Source organism: Ornithorhynchus anatinus, chromosome 3 (genome assembly GCF_004115215.2).
Source record: "Ornithorhynchus anatinus isolate Pmale09 chromosome 3, mOrnAna1.pri.v4, whole genome shotgun sequence".
Taxonomy (NCBI): Eukaryota; Metazoa; Chordata; class Mammalia; order Monotremata; family Ornithorhynchidae; genus Ornithorhynchus; species Ornithorhynchus anatinus.
In genome coordinates this window covers 104,469,075-104,493,401 of record NC_041730.1, presented here as the reverse complement: position 1 = coordinate 104,493,401, position 24,327 = coordinate 104,469,075, and the positions used below count along the sequence as shown (strand labels likewise).

General features: G+C 41.8%; 1 non-coding gene across 1 annotated transcript; it reads left to right on the top strand.

Annotated features, from left to right (window-relative positions):
- Positions 1-15,989: 15,989 nt before the first annotated feature.
- LOC114810432 lies at positions 15,990-16,126 on the top strand. The gene has a single exon (XR_003758132.1). It is a non-coding gene; the product is annotated as a small nucleolar RNA SNORA7 (small nucleolar RNA).
- The last annotated feature ends 8,201 nt before the right edge of the window (positions 16,127-24,327 follow it).

Below are 24,327 nucleotides of genomic sequence, written 5' to 3'. Positions count from 1 at the left end.
AGTTGGTCCCCCCTGACCTTAGTATCCCCATGATAGTACCCATGTAGCAGACGTCTTCCAGCCAAAAGGAGACTGTCCACCTGAGAGACTCTTCATTCTTTAAATTCATGTAGCTGTGCCTTTCTGCCTTGACAGTTTCATCTCTGCCCTTGCTACCAATTCCATTTGGAAATCAGGGTAACTAAAGGTTACTCTTACAATTCTAAATGTTATCCCAATTGGATTACTGTGTCAGCCTTCTCTCTGATCTCCCTTCCTCCTGTCTCTCCTCTCCAGGCTATTCTTCATTCTGCTGCCCAGATCATCTTCCTGCAGAAACGCTCTGGGCATGTCACTCCCCTCCTTAAAAACCTCCAGTGGTTGCCTATCAACCTCCACATGAAACAAAAGCTTCTCACTCTGGGCTTCAAGGCTCTCCATCACCTTGCCCCCTCCTACCTCTGCTCCCTTCTCTCCTTCAACTTCCCACCCCACATACTCCGCTCTTCTGCTGCTCACCTCCTCACCGTCCCCCATTCATGTCTATCCCGCCGACCTCTGGCCCACGTCCTACAGTCTTGGAATGCCCTCTCTCCTCACATCCGCCAAACTAACTCTCTTCCCCTCTTCAAAGCCCTACTGAGATCTCACCTCCCCCAAGAGGCCTTCCCAGACTAAACTTCCCCTTTTCCCTCTGCTCCCTCTCCCTTCCTCCCCTTCACCTCCTCTCAGCTAAGCCCCCTTTCCCCCCATTCCCTCTCCCTTCCCCTTCTCTCAGCACTGTGCTCATTTGTATATATTTTTATTACCCTATTTATTTTGTTAATGAGGTATACATCCCCTTGATTCTATTTATTGTGATGAAGTTGTTTTGTTTTTGTCCATCTGTCTCCCCCGATTAGACTGTAAGCCCATCAATGGGCAGGGATTTGTCTCTGTTGCCGAATTGTATATTCCAAGTGCTTAGTACAGTGCTCTGCACAAAGTGCCCAATAAATACTATTGAATAAATGAATGAATCATTCATAACTATCTTGACATCACATACTTTTCAGGTGACTGAACATCAGCAGCTGGAAATCCCAGGGTTAATGTAAGAGTATTTTTTCAAGTGAGGATACCAAATTATGAAGTTACGACTAGTGGCTCATCCCAAGCTTTCTGAAGTTTAAGACAGAAGCCTCACATTACATAAGTTGATGCCTACTGATCAAGCTTAAGAAAATCACATAAATTCCCTTTCAATTCTAAGCAGTTAAACTCCAGTCAAATTTCACCTGGAATTTAAGGTTAAGAAGGATATCTTCCGTTTTCATTAGTTCCTTGCTACAAACATGCTTCACAAAACCACTGGCAATTCAGTGGTAGTAATTCAACAGCAGGCATGGAAAAATTATAACCATTCATTCATTCAATAGTATTTATTGAGTGCTTACTATGTGCAGAGCACTGTACTAAGTGCTTGGGATGAACAAGTCGGCAACAGATAGAGACAGTCCCTGCCATTTGACGGGCTTACAGTCTAATCGGGGGAGACGGACAGACAAGAACAATGGCAATAAACAGCGTCAAGGGGAAGAACATCTCGTAAAAACAATGGCAACTAAATAGAATCAAGGCGATGTACAATTCATTAACAAATGAACAATTCATTCATGATACAACCACAATTTGGTGGAACATATTGAGAGATACAGTTATGCCTGGCAGATGAGTTAAATAGTATGGGGGTGAGGGAAAGAGGAATACTAGTTGACAGGGACATCTACTGATGTGGCGAATAAGTTGAGAATAAGTGTGACGGTGACTCCCCTATATCAGAGGATGGAATGGAGAAATAGAAATTTTTCAAACTCTCCCAAATAGAGAAATTGGATTTATACTATCCTGAGCAAGGACATTGACAGCTTTAAACTATCCCAAGTAGTCACTGCCACAGTCTCCTCAGTATTCCAAATTCCAAATTTCCTAGATCAAACTCAAGCTAGGTTTCAAGGATCTCTTCTGTTCTTGCCTGCTGCCTCCGCCTAACCCAAAATAGCATCCGTGGCCCAAGCAAGGAGGAGACTATCCAGAGTGTATGAGTTGAGGGTAATCTAAGCTGGGATACTGGAAGGAGGCATGAGACCCACTTTATATATAAGAAATCTAAGAATATTCCCAGATGACAAAGAAAGGAATAATGATTTGTAAAACCTAGGGACATCCAAACCAAGTAATGATCCACTGATGGCCATTGATCACCAATTAACCATGAAAGGAAGCCTACTTAATTCATTTTAAGTGACTGTCAAATAAAACCTTGGACTAGTTAACGCCCTGATCAAGTCCATATACAGGTCTGAAAATAAAGAAGAGGTAAGTGCAATAGGATAGGAAAGAGGAAACAAAATAAACTTATTCCCTGACATTGTATGTCAGGCAAAAAAGAATTGTGTATAATACAAGAGGTTTCATTCCCTAGCATGTAATTACATATCAATTCAAGAGAGCTAAAATTTGGAATGTAGCTTTATTTTGAGGTGCATGTCAGGGTAATGAAAACTATTTTAAATTGCGGCCTTGATACTTCCAGGTAAAAGACTTACTACTGTGAGAACTGGAGAAACACAGAACCACAGTGCTCAAAAGGATCTCAAAAGAATTATTTTGAAAGCTGAGATACCTGATATATTCTTATCCTGTGGAGAAGCTCTGCCTTCCCATGGATTCTAGCTCCCGAGGGTAGCAATGGAAACACTGACCTAGGTTTAGAAAAGGTTATCCCATATGTTCCAGACACATACTCAGATATTAGGGACATGTGCTTCACCTGCTTTTGATTAGGAAATCAGCTCAAAATGCCATTTAAAACCTTTAGCCTCATTGATTCATTCCTATTTTTGATCTGGAAACAAAGAATGAAGATAAAGACATCTCTCTCTCTCTCTCTCTCTCTCTCTCTCTCTCTCGGTGGTACCATACTAAGTTTGCTAGCTAATTCCATCTAAAAATATACTTTGACATCAACTATATCCAGAAGCAGCGTGGCTTAGTGGAAAAAGTATGGGTGTGAGAGTCAGAGGTGGGTTCTAATCCCAGCTCCACCATTTGTCTGCTGTGTGATTCATTCATTCATTCAATAGTATTTATTGAGCGCTTACTATGTGCAGAGCACTGTACTAAGCGCTTGGGATGAACAAGTCGGCAACAGATAGAGACAGTCCCTGCCATTTGACGGGCTTACAGTCTAATCGGGGGAGATGGACAGACAAGAACAATGGCAATAAATAGAGTCAAGGGGAAGAACATCTCGTAAAAACAATGGCAACTAAATAGAATCAAGGCGATGTACAATTCATTAACAAAATAAATAGGGTAATGGAAATATATACAGTTGAGCGGACGAGTACCGTGCTGTGGGGATGGGAAGGGAGAGGGGGAGGAGCAGAGGGAAAAGGGGAAAAAGAGGGTTTAGCTGCAGAGAGGTAAAGGCGGGGTGGTAGAGGGAGAAGAGGAGCTCAGTCTGGGAAGGCCTCTTGGAGGAGGTGAGTTTTAAGTAGGGTTTTGAAGAGGGAAAGAGAATCAGTTTGGCGGAGGTGAGGAGGGAGGGCGTTCCATGACCGCGGGAGGACGTGGCCCAGGGGTCGACGGCGGGATAGGCGAGACCGAGGGACGGTGAGGAGGTGGGCAGCAGAGGAGCGGAGCGTGCGGGGTGGGCAGTAGAAAGAGAGAAGGGAGGAGAGGTAGGAAGGGGCAAGGTGATGTAGAGCCTTGAAGCCTAGAGTGAGGAGTTTTTGTTTGGAGCGGAGGTTGATAGGCAACCACTGGAGTTGTTTAAGAAGGGGAGTGACATGCCCAGATCGTTTCTGCAGGAAGATGAGCCGGGCAGCGGAGTGAAGAATAGACTGGAGCGGGGCGAGAGAGGAGGAAGGGAGGTCAGAGAGAAGGCTGACACAGCAGTCTACCCGGGATATAACGAGAGCCTGTAGCAGTAAGGTAGCCGTTTGGGTGGAGAGGAAAGGGCGGATCTTGGCGATATTGTAGAGGTGAAACCAGCAGGTCTTGGTAACGGATAGGATGTGTGGGGTGAATGAGAGAGAGTCAAGGATGACACCGAGATTGCTGTGTGATCTTGGGCAAGTCACTAAACTTCTCTGTGCCTCACTTACCTCATTTGTAAAATGGGGATTAAAAGTGTGAACCCACGTGGGACAACCTAATTATCCTGCATCTACCCCAGTGCTTAGAACAGTGCTTGGCATATAGTAAGCACTTAAATACCATAAGTATTATTATTATATCCATGTATCATGGAAAGAAAAGGGATTTAGTTCACTGAAATAAACAGTTAACTATGTTTTTGCCCAGAAGGGTTTATCTAGTTTGCTCATGTAGATGAATATTCATTGTTTCATTTCACTCTCTGGTCATGACTGTGAGCAAATACTTTCAAACTATACATTTCCTCACCTAATCACCTCTCCTCTCTTCATACTTAGTTTATTCATCAAGTGCAGTCAGTCTGCTGTAGCATATGTTTTTATTATACATTTTGGATGGAATGCTATTGGGGAATTAGGGGTCACTCTTACATCAGGAAACCTGTATCTGAATACACAGTAATGCTGTGTCAGACCAACCAGAACATGTGTGTGGGACAAAAACCAGGGTTAAGTACTATAACCTCTAATGTGAAGGAGGGAAACAACCCCTGCATTATTTGAGAACTATCGAAAATAAACTAGGTGTTAAATAAAAGAAAGGGTGCTAATGGGGTTACCTGTTATTCTGAGGGGCAGTCCCTGAAACACAATCAGGCTCCCCTCAATCAGTTAATCAAATCTATGATATTTATTGAACACTTACTGTTTGCAAAGTACTAAGCACTTGGAAAAATACAGTACAATAGAGTTGATAGACATGATGCCTGCCCACAAGAAGCTTAAGACATACAAGGAAAGACATTAAAAATACTGGAAGCAGCATGGCATAGTGGATAGATCACAGGCCTGGGAGTCAGGAGGTCAGGGGTTCTAATTGAGGCTCTGCCACTTGTCTGCTGTGTTGCCTTTGGCAAGTCACTTTACTTCTCTGGGCCTCTGTTCCCTCATCTGTAAAATGGGGATGAAGACTGTGAGCTCCACATGGGACAGGGACTGTTTTGAACCTGATTTGCTTGTATCCACACCAGTGTTTAGTACATTACCATAGTATATAATAAGTGATTAAAAATATTAGTAGCAGTAGTAAAATAAATTACAAACAGGGAAAATAGTAGGGCATAAGGTTGTCTACATGAGTGTGTAGGGCTGGGGGGAGAATCAAAGTGCTTAAGGGGTAAACAGCCAAGTGTATAGGTGATACAGAGTGAAGGGTGGTTAAATCAAGTGAGGGAAGAATTTATGGAGATGTGTTTTAGGAGCGTTTTGATGGTGGGTAGAGTGGTGGATTGTGGCATATGAAGAGGGAGGGAGCTCTAGGCCAGAGAGAGAATGTAAACAAAAGAAAAGGATCAATGGTAAGCTAGAAGAGAACAAGGTAGAGAGAGTAGTTGGTGTTAGAGAAATGAAATGTGTGGGTTGGGTTGTAATAGGAGATTAGCAAAGTAAGGTAGGTGGGAGAGAGCTGATTGATGCAGCCTCAAAGCTTACATGTTGCCTTATCTTTAGCAACCTGGTGGAAAAAAATAACTACAATAATAATTATAATCATGATAATTGTCACCCACTTACTAAATGCCAAGTACTGTATTAAGCATTGAGGTAGATACAAGATAACCAGGTCAGACACAGTTCGTGTTCCATAAGAGGCTTCCAGTGCAAGAGGGAGGGGAAAACAGTATTTGCCATTTCAGATATGAGGAAACTGCAGCACAGGAAAGTGCCTTGCCTAAGTTCACACAGCTGGCAAATGATGGAGTCTTCTTTTATATGCAATAAAATCCAGGTGGGCAGGTAATATGTCTACCAACTCTAGATATACTTTGAGTGCTCAGTACAGTGACTGCATACTAAGTGCTAAATACCAATGACTGATTACAGATATATTTGCACATATATTCATAAACACTGATACACCCATATATACACATGTACTTTGACTATATGTATAATCATAGATACAGTTGTCCTTCATACTCAAAGATATAAAATATTAATAATGATATTTATTAAGCCCTTACTATGTGCCAAGTACTGTTCTAAGCACTGGAGTAGATACAAAGCAATCAATTTGTCCCACGTGGGGCTCACAGTCAATCCCCATTATGCAGATGATGTATTTGAGACCCAGAGAAGTTACGTGGCTTGCCCACAGGCACACAGCTGATAAGTGGGAGAGCTGGAATAAGAACCCATGTCCTCCAACTCCCAAGCGCGAGCTCTTGCCACTAAGTGAAATGAAATTCACCAATGGGTGCTTGTGAGGCTCACAAACATATCCTCATATAGACTTTTCACATTCATTCACCCATATAAATTCACACACCATGTGCAGACTCAGGAGTTATTGAATTCCCACAACACGTCCCCCATTCTCAGAACACTTCCCCCTTTCTCATACACATATACACACACACACACTCCTATTTACTCCTAATGCATCAAATCCAATACCATGTGTGAAGGGAAAGAAGATATTTGGGGAAAGAGTTGTTGTACATGAGGGGAGCTTTGGAAGGATAGCAGAACCAGGACTTTTGGTGGAAAGGATCATCTGGATTAGGGCTAGGTAGAGAGACAGGACATCCCAGGAAAGAGGTTCCTGGGAGAGGAGAAAGTCCTACAGTAGAGGAGGGATGTGTCGGCATGGGTCATCATCATCATCATCATCATCACACACACACACACACACAGGCCCCACTCATATTTGGGTCACAAATGTTATTTCTGTTTTGGCAAAGCCAAAAGTCAAGTGCAAGACAGCCATGTATACGAGAGGTTGTCTCTTGCCACCCAAGCCCACTTTCACCAAAAGGCCTGGATTCCACTTCCTACCTCAGTGGTGATTGAGGGAAGCTCTCTCGAGTCCAAGCAAGGTTTAAACTATAAAATCTGAAATGCTGAGAAGGCTGTGACCGTTCAGGACAGTTTAAATCTATCAATTCCTCTTCTTGGAACAGTTAAAAATTTTCTATTTCACCCATTTCTGCAATTCTATCTCCTGACCCTGTGTAAATATGATCCCCAAAATCTGACCTGCTTCCTGACACATACAAGGCAACCAGCCACTACCCCCTTCACGCTAATCCCTGCTCACCATACTCCAGTCTTCTCTCATTGTCACCCAGACTTCTTATCCCAGCAACACCCACTGAATCTTCACCTTAATGCCACCCATTTCCACCCCTGGCACAGTCCACTCTTCCATCCTATAAACTGCAGCTGATCTCTACAATCTCCTATTCCAATATGAGTGCACACACCTTCATTCCTAGGATGTTATGGCCCAAAAGTGGCAATAGATGGGGATTTGGCTTAGTCCAGGTGATCTTGCTGCTACCTCCTCAGGTGACTTCACTTTATCTTATTCCCTTGAGCCTAGAGGTAAAGGAGAAATATTTGGCTGATTCCTTGCCCCCAATTTTACTTTTGTGCCCTCCTACCCCTTCTGTCATGGTTGTATCATTGAAAATGCGCTCTCTACTCCTGGGAATACTAGATTACTTTTGTACTCTCCTGATTCTCCACTTCTGCACTCATTACTCCTTTTTCATTTTCATTTCTTGGCTCTTCACTTTAGACATCCCACAGGGCTCTATTCTGGGTCCCTTATTTTTAGTGCTCTAGACTCATAGTTTTGGAGGATTCACTTGAACAACTTTAGCTATCACTTCTAATAATAATTATAGTATTTGTTAAGTGCTATCTATGTGCTGAGCACTGTTTTAAGCACTGGAGTAGATACAGGGTAATCAGGTTGTCCCACATGGGGCTCATACTTTTAATACCCATTTTACAGATGAGGTAACTGAGGCACAGAAAAGTTAAATGACTTGCCCAAGGTCACACAGCAGACAAGTGGTGGAGCCAGGATTAAAACCAATGTCTTCCAACTCCCAAGCCCATGTTTCCACTGTCACACTGAGTATCTCACTAACACCAACCTCTCTCCTCCACAATGGCTCATTTCTTTTTGACTCCAGGCTATTTCCATATCATTGTCCCCCTAACTACTTAAGCTGAGCATGTATAAAACTGAATTCTTCTTCCCTCCTAAACACATTCCATTTCTTAGCTTCTCATTTTCTGTTGACAGAAGCATAATCTTTCTCATCCCAGAAATGTTGACTTTGACTTTTCACTAACCTTTAATTATAGCATTCATTGCCACCAAATCCTTTTGTTCTTTCTTCACAAAATTTCTCAAATCTCCTTTCTTTTCTACCCAAATGGCCATCATGCTTATTCAAATTCTCATCAACTTTTGATTAAATGATTATATCGGTGTCTACACTTGTCTCCTTATTTCTAACTTATCCCCTCTTCAGTCTATACTATACTCCACAGGCTGAATCATCTTCCTAAAATATTTTGTTTCTCAGAAAAAAATCTTTCTCCTCATTTCCCTCATCAAAAAACTCAAATGCCTATACATTTCCCTCCACATCAGGGATGGTCCCTGAACCATTGGCTTCAAGGAAGCCCAGCAACTCTCCCCTCTTATGTATTGACCTTCTTTTACTACTCCCTAGTTCCTATTTTCCACACCTAAATGAACCTCCTTATTTACTTTGTTCTCTTTTCAACCTCCACCTACTGCTGCTGAAGTTCCTCCTGTCTGGAACTCTGCAGCGTGGCTCAGTGGAAAGAGCCCGGGCTTGGGAGTCAGAGGTCATGGGTTCAAATCCCAGCTCTGCCACTTGTCAGCTGTGTGACTGTGGGCAAGTCACTTAACTTGTCTGTGCCTCAGTTACCTCATCTGTAAAATGGGGATTAACTGTGAGCCTCATGTGGGACAACCTGATTAACCTGCATCTACCCCAGCGCTTAGAACAGTACTCTGCACATAGAAAGTGCTTAACAAATACCAACATTATTATTATTATTATATTATTCACCTTAAAATTTTTCTGTTTTGGTTAACACCACTATCCTCCCCATCTCTCCAGCCCATCACCTTGGCATTTTCCTTGACTCTGTTTTCATTTCCCAAATCCAGTCAGTTGCCTGTCAGCTGTTCTTCCATAATGTTCCCAGAATTTGACCCTTCCTCTGCACTGTAATGGCCACTATTAGGGTCCAGATGCTTGACATATCTCAATTTACTGCTGCATCAGCATCCTTACTGACACAGTCCACCTCCAGTCCCTCATCTCTTAAGTCCATACTTGACTCTGCTGCCAAAACATCATTCTCAGTACATCTGCCCAATCCTAAAAACCTACCTGCATTAAGCAGAAACTCCTGAGCTTCAGTGCAGTCCTTCAGCTCTCTGTCTTCTGCTTATCCACTCCTCCCTTTATAGCTCATCTCATATGCTTCATTCCCTGCAAAGTCAACCTACTCAGTGGACGTGGGGAACCTTGATGACATGGACTAGAGTCAAACCATATCTCTGATCACCAAGGTTACTGTGGAAATTTTTTACTTAGTTTTGACAGTGTGCAAGGGAGTGACTCATACACACAATCACTCAACTCCACTAAGGGTCCAGTACCAGTCTGCTGATCAAGGGAACACATTCTGCTGATGCTTCTTCTTTCTGCTTACAAGATCTGTTGCCTTCTGCTGCTTTCGAGTGCTGTCCTGCTGCTTCAGCTGCTCTTGCTTGCTTCAGTGCTGTGTACCCCAGTGTTGCTCTCTCAATACTTGCCTCTCCTCTGCATGCTTCTTGCCCTGCATGCTTCTGTCCCAGGTACTTCAGAGCTACTTCTTGCCTTGCTGTATACCCCAATACTGCTTCTCTGCATCTCTCCTGATGATTCAAAACAACCACTTTTATCTGCCTTAGGCATCACAGCTGTGGCTCTACATGCAGTTACTGATTGGTCCAGGCCCATTACTGGGTAGACCGGGGAAAGAAGGCCATGCCTACCTCCATGCTCCACCCCCACAGGCAGCAATCACCTGTCTAAGGTCAGCAATCACCTGTCTCAGGTAGAGACAATCATTGCCTTCACGAATTCCTTCTTGTTGTTCACAGGATCACAAACAGTAACTAATAAGGCAGCTTGTTGTGGACTCACCACAGAATTCCAAACCACTTCACATCTGACAGTCCACTACTCTCCCCATTTTCAAGTTCTTTTTAAAATCTCATCTCCTCCAAGAATCCTTTTCTGATTGGTTCTCATCTCTCCGCCTAAAGCCCACCATGTGCCCTTTTGCTCTTTCTACACTAGCAATATTTATGGAGCACTTACTGTGTGCAGAACAATGTCTTAACTGCTTGGGTGAGTACAATATAACAGAGATGGTAGACATGTTCAGTGCCCATAGTGAGCTTACCAACACCCCCAGGAGCATTTGGGTACATATATTTACACTTTACTACTTCTATTACCTGTACTTTATTTTAATGTTGGTCTCCTCTGCTAGATTGTCAGCTCACATGAGGGCAGGAATCATACGTACTAATTCTATTGTCCTGTCCCAAGCACTAAGGCTTTGCACCCACAAGATATGTAGTAAGTGCTATTGCTTGATTAACTAATCCATCATTTTCCCACTCCATTCTCCCTCCCCTCTGAATTGCCTTTGCACATAGCTCTGTACCCCTTAAATAATAATAATGATAATTATTATTATTATGGTACTTGTTAAGTGCTTACTATGTGCCAACCACTGTTCTAAGCACTGTAGCAGATACAAGGTAGTCAGGATGGATACAGTCTCTGTCCCACTTAGGGGTCACACTCTTAATCCTCATTTTACAGATGAGGTAACTGAGAAGTGAAGTGACTTGCCCAAGGTCATACAGCAGACATGTTGTGGAGCCTAATTAGAACCCATGATCTTCTGACTCCCAGGCCCTTGCTCCATCCACTAAACCATGCTGCTTCTCTAAAACTTAAACTCTTTGACACCCCTCCTCCAACTCCACAACACTTACATATATATGTGTATATATATATATATATATCCTTCTATTCTGACACTTGCCCTATCTATAGCTTATTTTAATAACTGTCTCAACTAGATTGTAAGCTCCTCTGAGGCAGGGAACATGTCTAGAGAAGCAGTGTGGCTTAGTGGAAAGAGCATAGGCTTGGTAGTCAGAGGTTGTGGGTTCTAATCCCAGCTCTTCCACTTGTCAGCTGTGTGACTTTGGCCAAGTCACTTAACTTCTCTGTGCCTCAGTTACCTCATCTGGAAAATGGGGATTAGCACTGTGAGCCCCACCTGAGACAGCCTAATAACCTTGAATAACCTTGTTTCTTCCCCAGTGCTTAGAACAGTGCTTGGCACATAGTAAGCACGTAACAAGTACCTTCATTATTATCATTATTATTACCATCTCTAGGGTACTGTACTCTCGCAAGTGCCTAATGTGGTACTCTGCTCACAATAAATGCTGAACAAATACCATTAATTGACTGACTGATTCAATCCCAAATCTGGATTACGATGGTGGGGTAATAGGTGCAGAAGCTTAATAGGAAGAGAATAGAGTGATAGATAAGAGGAAGTAATTTAAACGTAATTCAGGATTCCCTCCTGCCATTATTACTTCTACTGTAATTTTCTCTCCAGACTTTGGCTGCTCGTAGGAGAGTTCATTGTATTCCAAATCCAGAGAAGAAATGATTTCAGAAGGAGCAGGAATGGCAGCAGAGACAATGTTTCTGTTGGCTCTTTCTTTGGGTCTCTCTGCTCCTCTCTCTTTTCTTCCCTTTCTCTTTCCTCTACCAGTCCCAGTTTATTCATCTGTTTCCATTTTAGTCTCTTTCTCCCCATCTCTGTCTTCTCTCCTGCTTTTATTTCCCCAAACTATATGGTCATTTTGTCCACCTCCAAAGTCTCCAGCTCCCAGAAGTACTCCCCTTTTTAAATTCTGGAAAATATGGTTAACATTCCCATGGAATGTCATAATTTTATGAAGAGATTGAAAGCAGCTTGAAATAAACATTTTATTCTGATGTTTTACAGGGGAAATTCATATCTCACATTAACAAACTAGGTATCATACCCAAAAGCTCTCTGAGGGCAGAGATCATATCTACTAATTCCAGTGTCCTATTCCAAGCATTGGGCTTGGCACACACATGATTCTTAATAAATGTTATTGATTGATTCACTAACCCATCATTTCCCCACCATATTCTCCCTCCCTTCTGAATCGCCTCCACACTTAGGTCTATACCCTTAAGCCCTTGGATACTCACCCCAGCTCCAGCCCCACATCACTGACATACATATCTTTCTACTCTGACAGAAAGTAGAAATTATTAAATCCATAATTTATTTTAATATCTGTCTCTTTACTAGATCGCAAGCTTCTTGAAGGCAATAATCACCCATACCAACTCTCCTGAATTGTATTCTCCCAAATGCTTGGTCTGGTACTCTGCACACAATAAATGATGCCCAATAAAAATCATTAATTGACTTCACAATGTATTTTCCTGCTTCTGCCACTCACCCAGACTTCCTCTGTATCCCTCCCTCACATCACATGTTTGGACAATATTAAGCATTTTGTTTCATTTATAATATTCATTTATATATATTCATTTATATTCCGAGCTTTGGATGGAGAGGAGGGTCACTGGGATGTTAGAGTGGTGAGGTCCTTGGAGAAGGAATGAGCTAGGAGTGGAAGCTGAAGGGAACTGCAATCATTACCACATTTGCTACATGGATAATATATGGATTTAGAATGTGACAAAAGGAAATAGACAATTACAAAAGTGTCAGTTGAATAAAATTCTAATATGGCTTGAAAACAAGGCTTCCTAGTCAGTCTATTAATTTGTGCCGATCTAATGAAAAAGGATGAGGCATAAACTACTGTGACTTACTTTCTGCCAATAGTGGTAGCTGAGGGCAGCAAGACAACACTAGTCTTTTGGTGATTTAAAGGACTAAAGTAAAAGATTTAAAAATAAAAGAGATTGATTTTAAAATATCTCTGTTATATGGTGAGAACCTTGGGTACCTCAGAGGTCTTTTATTGCTTTTTATCAGAACACACATACTGGGCATTTTCAATTACTTTAATTATGTGTCATGGTTATTGATGCAGTAAACCCTGCCAGACTTTCTACGAAGGTATCTTTAATCACTTGCATTTTCTTATCTACATTCAATATAAGAGAGTTAAACATATTTTATTAGACAAAATGAAAGCAATTCAGCTTTAGATTCAAATTTAAAATGAAAAGCCTCATTTTTTCAAATTGCTATAATGTTACTATCAATTTTATTCCTTTTCTTTATCAAAGCATTTTGAAGAATTGATACATTTTAAAATGTTCTGTTTTGCTAGTATTTGTAATAATAATAGCATTTATCAAGCACCTACTTAGTGCCCTGCAGTGTTCAAGGAGCCTGGGAGTCCAGGACAAATGACAGGCTCCCTTCTCACAAGGAGCTTACACTCTAATGGTGAGAAATACATTAAAATACCTACAAATAGAGGAGTCAAAATGAATAAATTCAGCCAAGGAGATTGTGAATAAATTCCCTCCCACCAGACAGATACCAACTTTGTCCAAGCTCATGTCATATTGTGGCTGGACTGGTGTTTCATCCTCCTCAGTGACCTCCCCTTCTCTGACCTTTCTCTCCTTTCCAATCTATACTCTACACTGTTTCACAGATTGCCTTACTAAAATGCCTCTTTTCTCACATCTCTCTTCTCCTCTAACCTCCATAAGAACTTCCTATTTCCCTCTATATAGAGTAAAATCCTGCTTATGATGTACTTCAAGGCTTTCCACCATCTTGCATATAAGGTAGAATCCAGGAAACCCACTGGTTAGAAATATTAGAGGAAGAATCAGAATTATTTACCTAATTAATTCAGAAATGTAAAACCCAATCAGAAATTACTTTTAAAAAGCTTCTACAGAGCTGTTAAGGCATGGGATAAAATCCTCTACTGTCATAAAATGACTTTCATTCTCTAGTTCTTCTGTTTTTCATGTGGGAAACTCTCAATTCTCCATTAGTGGATATCATTTAGTACAGAGCCTGGAACATAGTAAGCACTTACAAAAACCATCATTATTAGAGCACAGGCCTGGTAGTCAGAAGGGCCTGTGTTCTAATCTCATTTCCACCATTTATCTGCTGTGTGACCTTGGACAAGTCACTCAATTCTCTGTGCCTCTGTTACCTCATCTGTAAAATAGGAAATAATACTGTGAGCCTATGTGGGACAGGGACTGTGTCCAACCAGATTTGCTTGGCTCCAACTTAGTGCTTAGTACAATGCCTGACAAATAGTAAGTGCTTAAAGATGTTATTATTATTATTATTATGAGTATTATTTGGGGAACTCAGCCATAAATACCTGAAATGTTAACTGAAACCAAAATGGTTTGACAAGATTTCAGAAAGAAAAAGTAGGGGGTGTGTGGGGGGGAGGGTGTATTTTTTTAATGATCCACAAATTTCCAAATGCGAGCTTTTTCTCTTTCTAACTTCATTAACAATTCTGATGGTAGTCTTTCATCTGCATTATTTTCCTAAACTGCTATTGGGAAAAGGAAGTTCTGTGCAATTGTTTGTGAAGGTTACTGGCAAGCTACCATATCCCTAGATAATGTACAGATGAACGGAATAGAATATAAAACAGTGCATGTATATCAGATATTTCTTTCTAGTATCCTCAGATGAATGGGTTAGCATTCATTTAATTCAACCTTCTTCAACATTTGGCCATAAGTCATACATATTCCAACATACCTGGACTAACAAGTGTAACATTATTAGTAGGCAATTTAAGACACATTTCTACTGTAACTTACAAAATAACTTACCTAAATGGTTACCAAACCTTAAACTGTGTACACCCTATGGCCTAAAATAACCCCTTTTTCAAGATGTTCTGTATTTTACAAATATAATTCATTACATCAATCAATCTATCATATTTTTGGAGCACTTACTGTGTGTAGAGCACTGAACTAAATGTTTGGGAGAGTACACTATAACAGAGTTGGTAGAGAAGTTACCTGCCCACAACAATCTTGCAATCTAGAGGAGGATAGAGACATATATGTATATGTTTACATAAATTATAGATAAGCACACAAATTCTGTGGGTCTGATAAAACAGCGTGGCTCAGTGGAAAGAGCCTGGGCTTTGGAGTCAGAGGTCATGGGTTCGACTCCCGGCTCTGCCACTTGTCAGCTGTGTGACTGTGGGCAAGTCACTTAACTTCTCTGTGCCTAGTGACCTCATCTGTAAAATGGGGATTAACTGTGAGGCTCATGTGGGACAACCTGATTACCCTGTATCTACCCCAGTGCTTAGAACAGTGCTCTTCACATAGTAAGCACTTAACAAATACCAACATTATTAAAAGGGTGAATAAAGGGTGAAAATCTAAGGGCAAGTAGTGCAGAAAGGAGTTGGAAAAGAGGAAATGAGGGCTTAGTCAAGGAAGGTTTATTGGAGGAGATGTGCTTCAAATAAGGCTTTGAAGGGGGATGGGGTCATTGATTAGATATGAAGAGGGAGGATATTCCATGCCAGAGACAGGACATGGATAATGGGTTAGTGGAGAGATAGAAAAGATTGAGCTGGAGTGAATAGAATGAAATTAGAGGAATGAAGTGTGTGGCCTGGGTTGTAGTAGGAAATCAGGGAGGTAAAGTAGGAGGGGACAAGGTGACTGAGTGTTTTAAAGCCAATGGTAAGGTGTTTCTGTTTGATATAGAAGTGTAACCACTGGAAGAACTTGAGGAGTGGGGAAAAATGAACTGAGTGTTTTTGTAGAAAATTGATAGAGGCAGCAGTTTGGATATAGACTGGAGTGGGGAGAGACAAGAAGCAGGGAGTTCAGCGAGGAGGCTGATGCAGTAATCAAGGTGGCATAAGATAAGTGCTTGGTTTAACGTGGTAGCAGTTTGAATGGACCCCTCTCAGGATTGTACCTGGTGAGTTTCCAGTACTCTACCAATCTCAGCTATGTAAGGAGAGTCCAACAGAGGCATACCCATTCCATTCCTAGCTTGGGCAGTGGCTAGCGACTGGAAGGCAATCTGTTACAAGTCAAAACTCACATGTGCTGGGCAGCAGCAGCATGGGAGAGAGCTGAGAGTTGAGGCTCAGGTTTACAGCGTGGAAGAAAACAATGGTAAACCACTTCCTTATTTTTCCCAAAAAAACCTATGGATACACTTCCAGAATGATTCCAGATAGAGGTGGGGCATTTGGGGAGGGACATATGTATTCATAGAGTCACACTTCCTACCTCTGGCCTGAAAAACCCTCCCACCTCAAATCCTTCAAACAATCACTCTTCCCCACTTCAAAGCCCTATTGAAGGTGCTCCTCCTCCAAGAGACCTTCCCAGGCTAAGCCCCTTTTCCTCAGTTCCCCCTCCCTTTCACATCACCTTGACACTCTCCCTCTGCTCTGCCCCCCTCCATGCCCCACAGCATTTATGTGTATATGTATATATCTATAGTTCTATTTATTTATATCAATGCCTGTTTACATGTTTTGATGCCTGTCTCCTCCCCTCTAGACTGTAAGCCCATTGTGGGCATGGTTTGTCTCTCTTTATTGCTATATTATACTTTCCAAGCTCTTAGTACAGTGCTCTGCACAGAGTAAGTGCTCAATAAATACGACTGAATGAGTGAATGGGTCAGAAACAACTCGACAGTATAAGACCAGTTTGGATGGAGTGGAAACGGTGGATTTTAGTGATGTTGTGAAGGCTGAACCAACAGGATTTGATGACAGATTGAATAAATGAGTTGAATGAGAGACCGAGAGATCAGGGGAGGAAAAGTAGATTTGGGTATCATGTGCATAGAGATGGTAGTTAAAGTCATGGGAGTGAATGAGTTCTCTAAGGGAATGAGTGTAGATGGAGAATAGAAGGGGACAGAGAACTGAACCTTGAGGAAGCCCCCACGGTTAGGGGGTGGGAGACAGAGGAGGAGCCGCAAAGGAGACTGAGACTGAACAGCCAGAGAGATGATAGAAGAACCAAAAGAGGAGAGAGTCAATGAAGCCAAGCTTGGATAACATTTCTGGGAAAAAGGGGTGGTCAACAGTGTCAAAGGTAGCTGAGAGGTTGAGGAGGATTAGGTTTGAGTAGAAGCCATTGGATTTGACAATAAGGAGCTCACTGGAGGCCTTTGAGAGGGTGGTTTCAGTGGAGTGAAGGGAATGGAAGCCAGATTGGAGGGGGTACATGAGAGAATTTGAGGAAAGGAGTCGTGGGTTCAAGGAGTTTGGAGAGGAGTGGTAGCAGGGAGATGGGGAAATAACTGGAAGGAATGGTGGGGTTAAGGGAGGGTTTTTTTTAAGACAGGGGATACATGGGCATGTTTGAAGGTAATGGGGAAGTAGCCATTTCTGTGAGCAGCACTCTGTGGCTCATGCACAGGTTCACAGGAAGTGGACTTCCAAGTTGATATAAACTTGTGTACTAGTGTACGAGGTCAGAGAAGGTTTAGAGAAGAGAGTGATTTGAATTTAGTAGAGAAGGTGTTGAGGGTGTCAATTTAGTCCTTAAGGGAAGATAATTTGGATATGAACACTAAATAAAGCATAATGACATGAGTAAAATGGATGAGGTCATTAGATCAGAGGTCTCTTTGGGAAAACAGGACAGATTTGTGGGGAGTGGAGTGTGGGAGAGAAGGCAGCAGACAACTAAATGACATCCAAATAATATTATGGCTCTATTATCTTTTCACTGTTTTTTAACATCAGTTTTTTTCATTCATTTTGCTCTCACAACATCCGCTGGAGATCGGCTGAGATTCGATTGTCATATTATCACATTTTTAAACTTGAGGAAACTGAGGCCCAGAAAGGTTAAGTGAATTGACAGAGATCACACAGCAAGCTCATAAAATAACCAGAGCTGAAAGCCAGACGTCCTGACTCTTGGGCCCATACTTATTTCCACTTCAGTTTTGGAAACAATTAAGCTTTTAATGGTTTTACTAATAATTGAATTTGAACAGCCTCTGGCTAGTGAAAACACTTGGATCCCGTGGATCTGTCTGCATGGGGAAAGTATTTATTAAGATCATTTTTCAGTGCAAATCACCTTTTTGATATTTATCTGAAAGCAAGCAGGCCCAGTTACCATGAGAGGAGACTCAATGATGAATAGAAAACAAACACTAAGAAGCCAAGTATCAAGTTCCCACTCTTAGCCACCCACGGAACACTGACATCACTTTTTATGCCTGGTTGACATTCAATATTCAGTCTCTTTTCACTTTCTTCTCAGTCCCCATTAGACTGTAAGTTCCTTGAGGGCAGGGGTCAGGGCAGGTAGAAGCAGCGTGGCGCAGTGGAAAGAGCACGGGCTTTGGAGTCAGGGCTCATGAGTTCGAATCCCAGCTCGGCCACTTGTCATCTGTGTGACTGTGGGCAAGTCACTTAACTTCTCTGTGCCTCAGTTCCCTCATCTGTAAAATGGGGATTAAGACTGTGAGCCCCACGTGGGACATCCTGATTCTCCTGTGTCTACCCCAGCGCTTAGAACAGTGCTCGGCACATAGTAAGCGCTTAACAAATACCAACATTATTAGATCTACCAATTTTAACAAATATTTAATGCAGTGCTATGCACAAAGTAAACGCTTAATAAATACCACTGATAGATGGATTCTCCAAACTCACACTGGAAGCCTGTGCATCCTACAGGCATCCCCAGATTCCAAGCATGCTGCATTGCAACTGATTTATAGATGATAGGTACTGAGTCCCAATCAAGATGTTGAAAATGCAAACAGCAGCATTAGCACTACTAAGAAATAGGCAGAAAGTGCTCTTGGCTTTTTGTTTCCTTTTCACCTGCCATAATAATGATAATAGTTGTGATATTTATTAAGCACCCTGTACCAAACATTACACTAAATACAAGGAAATCAGGTCAGACACAATCCCTGACCTATAATGAACTCACAACCTAGCAGTCAGTAGCTTTGCCCTGTTTCTTGATATGCACAGGAATGAGATTCAAATAATTCATTTTCATTTGGAAAGGATTCCCCTTTTTATTTTGATGTCTTTTAAGACATCTAAATAATAATGATAATAATAATAATAATAACAAAATTGGTACTTGTTAAGCACTTACTATGTGCCAAGCACTGTTCTAAACACTGGGGTAGATACAAATTAATCAGGTTGGACTCAATCCCTGTCCCACTTGGGGCTCACATTTTTAATCCCCATTTTAGGATGAGGTAACTGAGACACAGAGAAGTTAAGTGACTTAGCCAAGATCAAAGCAGACATGTGGAAGAGTCAGGATTAGAACCCAGGTCCTTCTGACTCCCAAGAGCATGTGTTCTAATCACCAAGCAACACTGTTTATTTTCCATCATTAGCACCTCCTCCCAACACTAACAACTTCAGAAAAGAAAGAAAAATTGTATTATCCTCTGGATATTCTCACTGTAATGGAACCAAAGAGGAATCCAATTCTAACAAATGGATTATTATAGGCAATGTCTTTGTCAGAGCATTCAGAGATGCCTAAATATGGTGAAGAATTATACAATCTCATAGTATTAGAAAACTAAATAATAATGATGCAGTAGGGTTAGACAGGCCAGCCTGGCTTATAGCAATTAATAGAGGCCACTCTATTTTAGAGTACTGGGAAGGTCAGGAGACCAAGAGATAGATCCAAAAACTGGGAAAGTTACTTGAGCAAACACAATGGCACAGCAAACCATAATTTTTATAAGGACACTGTGTTCAATGGACTACCTACCAGCCATGGAGAAGTCTTTCAGCCTTACCCACTTGCATGGATAGAATGTTATCATTGGTAGTGCCATCATCCAATGTCAAGTGTAGATAGCTCTCTGTAAAATGGATGCTTTTCAAAGATGGATTTTAAAGTATGTGGAGAGAGAAGTGATTTAATTGAGCAAGAGTTTATGAATGGAAAAAGGCGATTTAAGATTGACAATCCGATTGTAAGTCTCGGGTAAGAGGAATCCATCAGACTGATGGAAGTGAACTGGGGGAGGAAAATAAAGGGTCTGTCTTGAATTTTATTTGCAGAAATAATAGATGACATGTCAAACTATAGAGAGAAATAAGGTATTGATTGGAGGAAGGATTTATATCTAAATTCACGAGACATCCTCTACTGAAAGCTGAGGAAAAGAGATTTGAGATTCTAATGCAAGAGTTCATATTCACCCCCAGGTGTTTATGCACTGATGTGCCTGCCGTCCACATTTCCTTATCAAACAAAATGGGAAAAAACTTTAGAATGACATAAAAACAAAATTCTGCTGGTTATAAAGAAGAAAGTAGGCTTTTGGAAAGATGTGGAAGGATTTTAGTTTGTCACCATCAGATGCAGGTCTTTCACTACAATCAATCAGTGGTTTGTAGAGAAGCAGCATGGCTCAGTGGAATGAGCACGGGCTTGGGAGTCAGAGGTCATTAGTTCGAATGCCGGTTCTGCCAAGTCACTTAACTTTTCTGTACCTCAGTTGCCTCATCTGGAAAATGGGGATTAACTGTGAGCCTCACGTGGGACAACCTGATTACCCTGTATCTACCCCAGCGCTTAGAACAGTGCTCTGCACATAGTAAGCGCTTACAAGTACCAACATTATTATTATTATGTAGTAAACACTGTGTGCAGGGCACTATACTAAGTTTCTGTGAGAGAACAGTAGAATACAGTAGAATTCATAGACACAATCCCTGACAATGAGGAGTTTACAGCCTAGGAGGAGGTTACAGTTTAAAGTACTTTCACTTCCACATGCTCATACATGCATGCACGCAAGATGAGTTGTGAACTTCCCCTAGGACAGAGACAACAGTAACAATTGGAGATTCAGAGGCAGAGTAACAGTAGCAGCTGGAGATTCAGAGGAGGTGTAACCTGTCTGATGCAATCAATCAATGGTATTTACTGAGCACTTATTATGTGAAGAGCACTGTACTAAGCACTTGGGAGAGTACCATACAATGGAGTTGATAGACATAGTCCCTACCCTCAAGGAGCTTACAGTTATTCTAGAGGGAGAGGATCTTACCGTCTAGAGCTGGAGGACCTTGCAGTCTTGCTGTCAAGCCACCCTACCCCACCCCACTTTTCATTCTGTCAGTGTTGCTCTCCCAACATTCCAGCACTATGAGCTACATGCAGAGTGGTCCTAGAAGCCCCAGAGAACACTGACAACAGTAGCATTGGCAGCACAAGCAGGACTTGAGGTTTTGGAAGCAGGAGAGAAGTGCTTCAGCTACACTTCCCTTGCACCCTTCCTTGCTGGGACCAACTATGCAGCAGCATCCTGATGGGGACCTATGAGTTTAATATGCCTGGACTAGAATAAATGGGAGTAAGCTGCATTTGCCAGGTGATAATAATAATAACAGTGATGAATACCATATGATAATAATGTTAATGATAATAAAAATAATTGTGTTATTTTTTCAAGCACTTACCATGTGGCAAGTATTATACTAAGTGCTGAGGTTGATACAAAATACCTGGGTTAGACAGAGTCCCTGCCCTACATGGAGTTCACTGTATAGAGCACTAGTCATGATATACATGAACTTGACATTGGGGATATTGCCTCCACAGTTGTTGACTTGTAGCTGTTTCCAAGAGAACTACAGCCTGCTGTTGGCTGTTGGAAAGAGCACTGCCAGGTTCTAGTTCCAGACCTACCTGTGGATTCCTAATGAGGATCGGAATACATGTGGTTTTCAGTGTGCTGCAACTCATTCATTCATTCATTCATTCAATAGTATTTATTGAGCGCTTACTATGTGCAGAGCACTGTACTAAGCGCTTGGGATGAACAAGTCGGCAACAGATAGAGACAGTCCCTGCCGTTTGACGGGCTTACAGTCTAATTGGGGGAGACGGACAGACAAGAACAATGGCACTAAACAGCGTCAAGGGGAAGAACATCTCGTAAAAACAATGGCAAATAAATAAATAGAATCAAGGATAGATTCAAGAATCAAGAATAGAATAGAATCAACTCCTTCCTGCCTACTAAAAAGTTGAGCTCTGTGCTCCGTCCAAAGCTGGATTGTCACAGGGTCACAAAAGAGGTAGTCCCCAGGCCCAAGACTAATGATGAAGTCTTCTGATGCCTCACCAAACTGATTCCCAGAAAGGAAATAATCTGCCTGCCCACACCAACACCAGCCATGATCTTACAAACATGGCTACCACTTGGGGAATCATGAAGATAGTTCCCTAAATAATAATAATGATAATGGTGCTACTTATTGAGCACTTATTATGTGGCAACCACTTTACTAAGCCCTGGAGTAGAGTCAAGATAACCATGTCTGACACAGTGCCTGTATCAGATGGTGATCACAGCTTAAGTAGAAGGAAGACCTGGTGTTGCATCTCCATATTACATATGGGAAAACTGAAGCACAAAGTTATTTGTCCAAGGTCACATAGCAGGCAAGTAGTGGAATTGGCATGGTAACCAAAGTCCTCCAACTCCCAGTCATGGGCCCTTTTCACTAGGCAACACTGCTTCTCCAAATAAACCTTCTCAAGATGCACAACTTTGGAGGGAGCAGGGCTGGGGAACCAGGACACTTGCCTACCACTTCCCTACAAGGTACACATGGACAGAAGGCCTGTGATTGAAATGTTGGACAATGGGCAGGCAGTGGAGAATGTGTGGGACTGAGAACTTGGAGCTCTGTCTCTCGTACCCTGGGTAGAGGTAGTTCTCCATACTGCCTTCTGTCTCTAAACATTTTTAAGTAGCTCAGCCCTGGCTCAGGGTACACAAGGTGATGGGCCACCCAAGAGAGGAACCTTCTTATTCCAGACCAGCAGACAAGGTATGACCATTGAATGGCCTCTGCCTCTCTTCTCCTCATTTGGTCCTGTAAAATCTGTGGGGTAGAGAAGGGAGGCCCTGGATGGGTGGGGAATGGGGATAATCACTGTAGTAGCCATGGGGCCAAGGCTGTTGGAGGAGTTGACTCAGCAAAGCAGTTGCCACCCTCACTGTTTTAGCTGCCTCTCATTTCCCCCAGTGCTTTCACCATACTGGGCCCAATGGTACCGCTCTCGGTACTGCCACCAAAACTATAATCAATTCCTCTGAGTAAGTTCTCTGGGCCTCAGACCTAGGACTGAGGCTTGACTATCTATGCTGATGGGAAATTTCATCATATCTAAATCACGGTTGCTATTGCTCACTGATTCTATGCTGCAACACTTAAGCTGCAATGTCAGGATCATGCATAGTGGGTCAAATGCCTTAACTAGAAAATTTATAAGGCAACTCTCACTGGACTTCCTGTCCCCTTTGAAAGACTCAGCTTCTCCAGCAGATATAAAGTAGTTGTGCATTGCAGCATATAAAAACCAACCATCTTACAAAGCAAATCAACATACCTATATTTAATATATTTGATTTGGGGCTATTTTACTTCACAGTTATCGCTTTGGAAAGCATGAATTCTGTAGAACAGGACCTTAGTAATCCTGGTGATAACTTGCTAGTTGATTCCCTCTCCGAGTTACATGAGAGGTGCAGCACAGTAAGTAACTTTAAAGTGTACTGTGACGTCTTTATAAACAATCCTTCAGTATTGTATTATTTTTTTAGCTTTAGTGTTTATTGGCTGCACTTGATTCTGTATCATAAAATTGTTCTTTTTTGATTGTTGCTCTCTGATTTCTTTTCCTTTTTAAAGGAAACATCCCCAAGAGGGTTATTACCAGTAAAATTGAAAGCCTTTTTAAGCATGATGTTTAAGGATGGTTTCTATTTACTCTTTGCCTATGGAAGTCTACTATGAAAATATACACCTACACACATGCATTCTAGACTGTAAACTCATTCTGGGCAGGTACCGTATTTGCTGTTGTATTATACTCTCCTAAGTGCTTAGTACAGTGCTCTGCACATAGTGAGCAATCAATAAATACAATCTATTGATAACAGCAAAGAAAAACCAAGTCCTTTGGATCATATCTTGATTTTCTCACCAACTTGGACATAACTTCAATCTCATCAACTCTAATCATTACACTATCTCTACCCTCACCAACTCTGAAATAACTCTATTTGATCACAACCTCCTCACCTGCCTTCTTTCCTACCCACCCCCACCCTGCAAATCTATCCTATGCCCCCACGAAGATCTCCAATCTTTATACCCTGCCAAGTTTCCTCAAATCACAATGCCCCATTTAGTTTCCACATCCAAGCAACCTTCCCTTGACAACCAAACCTACACACT